Below are 5649 nucleotides of genomic sequence, written 5' to 3' on the forward strand. Positions count from 1 at the left end.
TTAGCAACCCCATGGATTGCAGCCTACCAGGCTCCTCCATCCATGGGATTTTCCAGGCAAGAGTACTGGAGTGGGGTGCCATCGCCTTCTCCTTCCATTATCTGCACATGTCCCCAAACAATACTATTTCGGGGATTTTACACATGCTCTACCTTCTGCCTGGAAGGCTCTTCTCCCAGATATCTCAGTGACATATTTCCTCACTTAATTCATCTCTGTTGCAATATCATCTCCCCAGGGAGGTTTTATCTGAACACCATAACTAAAAGAACACCTTTCATGGCTCTCTATTCTCTTCCTATAGTTTTAAAATTTTATTTTATATTTTTCTTATTCTTTTATCTATACACATACTACTTGTATTATTTGTCTTTCCTCATGAAAGTCTTAAGTTTAAAGAGCAAGGACTTTGTCTATGTTTTCCCTATAGTATTTGGGGAGTCCAAACCATGCCTGGCACATACTGAATGTTTGCTGCTGCTAAGTCGCCTTCAGAGACGGCAGCCCACCAGGCTCTCCCATCCCTGGGATTCTCCAGGCAAAAACACTGGATTGGGTTGCCATGTCCTTCTCCAGTGCATGAAAGTGAAAAGTGAAAGCGAAGTTGCTCAATTGTGTCCGCTGGAAATCTGCAAATTATTAACCAGTGGCTTTGGTAAGAGATAACTATAGAAAAAAGCTTGCCTCTATTTCTTATTTGAACTGTATAAATGGATAATGGGTGGGACAGAATGAACATTATTAGGAGAATTAAAGTAGAGGCAAGAACAAGCCAAGGTATTTTAGCCTAGCATAAGAGGTTCAGACTAGAAAAGGTCTTCAGCATCAAACCAAAAAAAACCTAAGGTTTCAGAATAGGGAAATCATAGTATGAGAATGATTTTTAACACTACTGATTTGATGGGATGAGTAAGCAAAGCTGGAAAGCATCAGAACATTTAGAATGAGGTAATAAGGGTGAGCATCGAGGAGGAAGTACTGACTATAGTAACTAGAATGTCAGAGAACACTGGTAAAAACGGTCAAACTTCCTTTCACATATGTAAGGACAGGAAGTTAGGATTAAATAAGAGATTTAAAATATTATAAACACAAGAGTAATCAAAATAATAATAGTAAAAAATAGTAAGAACAAAATAATCTTCAACAGATTTTTCAGATGTTTACTTGCATGATTCTTGAAACTCCACTAAGAGCTCAGGAGCAGTTTGTATTGCCTTCTTTTAATGGAGATTTGGGAACAAAATTTTCTTTACTTTCATGAAGAAAAGCCTTTGAAGGAGCAAAGTGATACCCAGAACTTTATTCAATTCCTCCTGAAGTTTTGCTTCACTTTGTTTTCTTTTAGTAAGCTGAGCACAGAGTTTTAACACCTCCAATTTGAGATTGCTATTTTCATCTTTCAATTTCACAACACGCTTGATTTTTGCTTTAGATTCTGATGACCCAATAATTTAGCATATGAATCTCTTAGATTATTTAGTTGTTCCTGAGCCACACCATGTTCAGTCAACAAAGCCTGTTTCTCTGCTTCAAATGCATCCAGTTGTAGCTGAAAAGGCTTTGTTTTATTATATAATTCTTCATAGAGGAGACGCCACTTATTCATTTCCTCAGTTAATTCTGCTATTGAGTTTTCTTTTCCAGCTTTTCTTCCTCTTCCAGTTGTTTCTTACAGTCTTTGCTTTGTTGCTTAAGTTGGTTCTGCAAATCAGTTATTCTTTTAAGAGAAGAAATTGTAATTTCTTTAATTTCTGCTGCTCTAAGTGCTGATTTGGTCTGCAGATCTAGAAGCATCCTTGCATATTCTTAATTTGAGTTCTCAGTTGCCAATATCTGATCTCAGACATCCTCTGCACTTTGCTCAGCCTTGGCCGGTTTTTCCTTGAATGATTCGTTCTGCACCTTAAGATCTTCTAGCTCACTTGCTGTTGATGCTTTATAGCTTTCACATTGAGCAGTAACATCTTCCAGGTTCTGCACTGTACTGTTATGTTTTTCTTGCAAAAGCAGGGTGGCCTGAGTATAAGCAGCATTACTTTCCTCCAGCTTGGCTTCTTTCCCTTTCAGCTTTTCTTCGAGGTGTTTTAGTTCTGCAGCTCTAGATTCTGCTTCCTCTTCCAGTTGCTTAAGCAGGTTTTCCACTTGTTCCTCCTTTTGCTGTAATTTATCCAGCTCATCCAAGGCCTGCTTTAATTCTCCCTCAAAGACAGTTCTCTCTTTAATCATTTCTTCTTGAAAAGAACATAACTTCTGCTGAAGACCAGAAGATAATTCCTTCTCTTGTTGCAGAAGTGAATCCATTTACAATACTTTTTGTTGTAGTTCTTCATGTTCTTGTTTTTCAAGAATAGACTTCTCTTTTAAGCTTTGTATCTCAGAATTTAGATTTTTGTCCCATTCTCTGTTCCTATTGATGAGGTCTTCTTTTTCTTCTTCAAGTACCTGGCATTTAGACTTCATGTCTTCTACTTGTTTAGACAATATATATTTTCCTCAAGAGTCTGCTTAAGGCTTAAAACTTAAGAAATAAGTTGTGCATCAGATCAAGTGGAAAAATACAAGCTAGATATTGCCCAGTTAGAAGAAAATCTGAAAGAGAAGAATCATGAAGTGAATGTTTAAATACACTTAAATGAAGTTTTGAGTAAACATTTACTGTAAGCCAGGCTTTTTTTTTTCTTGTCCTACCCTCCTGCAGAAAATAAGCAAATAGAAAATAAACTAACCCAAACAAAAGTCAGATAATTACATATGGTAATAAGTACCCTGAGGGAAATGCATACAATGATGTGTTTTATGAAATTACATTCAGTTGGCCAGGGCAGGCATTTCTGGAGAAGTGCTATTTAACTTGATGCATATAGGCTAAGCAGAAGCTAACCACTGAGAAAGTTAGAAGTAAAACACTCTAGTAGAAGAAACTACATATATTAACATTCATGTGCTTAGTCATTCAGTTGTGTTCGACTCTGAAATCCTATGGACTGTTGCTCACCAGGTTCCTCTATGGGATTATCCAGGCAAGCGTATTACAGTAGATTGCCATTTCCTCCACCAGATAGTGAAGTTGCTCAGTTGTGTCCGACTCTTTGCGACCCCATGGACTATAGCCTACCAGGCTCCTCCCTCCATGGGATTCTCCAGGCAAGAGTACTGGAGTGGGTTGCCATTTTCCTTCTCCAGGGGATCTTCCCGACCCAGGGATCAAACCTGGGTCTCCCACATTCCAGACAGACGCTTTAACCTCTGAGCCACCAGGGAAGCACCAGTAGGATCTTCTTAACCCAGGGATCATACCTGCGTCTCCTCTGGCTCCTGCATTGACAGTCAGATTCTTTACCACTGAGCTACCTGGGAAGCCACAAATATTAAGATCCTATATTAAAAGAAAAATCTAAATGCTATGTAATTGACAGAGGGACTAAGACTACCACAGGGGAGGTATCGGAATGAACACAGGAGTAAATCAGTGAATCTAACAGCAGGGAAAGAGATGTCACTTGAGAGGATTTGTGTAATTATCTGGGTAAATGGTAAGATTTAATTTTACCATGATGACTTTCTGCATTACCAATGCCCTACGACCTAAATATTACCCTGACTATTTTTCCAACAAGAGTTACTTCTCCTGCACCACATGGGCTAAGCTATTCCACACTCATTCTAACCAGCACCACACACGTTGTCATTCTTCAAAAATACAAAATATATAGCTTGATTAGAGTATCTTGACATCTGTTTAAACAACATTATGAGAGTTTTTAAAAAATGATTATATCTGCTGCAAAGACAGAAAAATAAATTCTAGTTCCAGTTAACACCTTACAGTTCTTATCAATACATTACAGTGTTATCAATACATTAGTGACTGCATCTCAGTTTTTTTATCTGCATAATAATGGAGTTTGGCTAGATCACTGGTTGTCAAATTGTGTTCAGAGGAACTGACATAGAGGTCTCCTCAGGGAAGAGCTAACCAGAGCAAATGGACTTCTGGACATCAAACTCTAGTGTGAAAAAAGCATCCTTGAGTTAATTTTAGGAAATATTGGAGTCCCATGTAAGACTAAATTTTAAAATGTATGTTTCTGTACACGTTGACAGATTTGTGATAAAATATAGTTCAAATTTTAATAGTAGAACATGCTGTGAATATACTGTTCACTATGAAATTATTTCAAATTTTCTTTGTATTTGAATATTTTCTTAAAATGTTGTCAAAAACGAGTTTTGGACTTTATTTTAAAGCTTAATTAGCACTTATATCCTATGAATCAATGAAATTGTAATCTAGCCTTTGGATTTAAGGAACAATTTTTAACATGCTAGTAATACACCATGTTTATATTGTAGAGAAATGATTAAATCTACATAATCTTTTGGAAGACTGTATGCAGCTTTTTAAGTTTGGAGGATAATTATAATATCATGGTGGTTTTTGCCATACATCAACATGAATCAGCCACACATGTGTAGGTGTCCCCCCATCCTGAACCGCCTCCCACCTCCCTCCCCACTCCATCCCTCTGGGTTGTCCCAGAGCACTGGCTTTGAGTGCCCTGCTTCATGCATTGAACTGGCACCGTTCATCTATTTTACATATGGCCACATACATGTTTCAATGCTATTCTCTCAAATCATCCCACCCTAGCGTTCTCCCACAGAGTCCAGAAGTCCGTTCTTTACATCTATGTCTCTTTTGCTGTCTTGTATATAGAATTGTCATTACTATCTTTCTAAATTTAGAAGACTGTATGCAGCTTTGAGGCAGAGGTACTCATTTCTTTCCATGCTTCTAGGTACTAGAACAGAGACAAGCTCATTAGAGGCTCATAAATATGCAGGTGTGAGGGAGATTTTTAACGAACGAATAAAGAGATGGCATAATAGCTCAGTACTCATTTTGCTAAATAATTTCATTTTATTTTATTAAGTGATAAAGCCTTCAAAATCAATTTGTATATTTGAGTTTACATGGTTGCTTTTGTACAAGTGTAATATTCCTTTGTTTCCTTTCTTTGGCATATATTAAAAAATAATACAAAGCAAAGAGAATAAAAAAGTCTGAGTTCAGTAAAAAGTACTTACCAAAAAAGGCCCTGTGTGCTTTTTAAGCCACCATTCCAGCAAGGGACAAAACTAACTGGCATCATAGTGTCCCAAACACTGCAGTAATTAGCAAACCCCTCTCTCCCCCATGCCCAGTGAAGGGACAGCTTTTTTTCTTTCCTTTTTCAAAACAGTATAAGATTTCACTCAGCCTCACAATGGAGTAGGAAATGGAAACCCACTCCAGTTTTATTGCATGGAGAATCCCATGAATAGAGGAGCCTGGTAGGCTACAGTCCATGTGGTTGCAAAGAGCTGGACATAACTGAGTGACTGAGCATGCACATAACCTTACAACGTCAATCCTTTGAAGATGGAATTGAGGTTGTCTACTTTTGAACCTTTATTGCAAACAACTGATTTCCTTGTGTTCACTTGGCACAGAGATTGGGATATCAACTCCTTCATGGGTGTCTCTTAAGCACATTTTAGAGGAACCACTTACTGTCAAAATTATCAAAACAAAACAAGCAATTAATGAAAACCTGATGTTCCAATAGTCATACAGGAGAAAACAAATAATAAAACCTACAAAGG

At 37.6% G+C, this 5649-nt stretch overlaps 1 pseudogene; it reads right to left on the reverse strand.

Moving 5' to 3' along the window:
• Positions 1 to 650: 650 nt before the first annotated feature.
• On the reverse strand, positions 651 to 3738 carry LOC129632045 (hyaluronan mediated motility receptor-like; annotated as a pseudogene).
• Positions 3739 to 5649: the final 1911 nt, after the last annotated feature.

This window comes from Bubalus kerabau, chromosome 1 (assembly GCF_029407905.1).
Source record: "Bubalus kerabau isolate K-KA32 ecotype Philippines breed swamp buffalo chromosome 1, PCC_UOA_SB_1v2, whole genome shotgun sequence".
In the NCBI taxonomy this organism is placed as follows: Eukaryota; Metazoa; Chordata; class Mammalia; order Artiodactyla; family Bovidae; genus Bubalus; species Bubalus kerabau.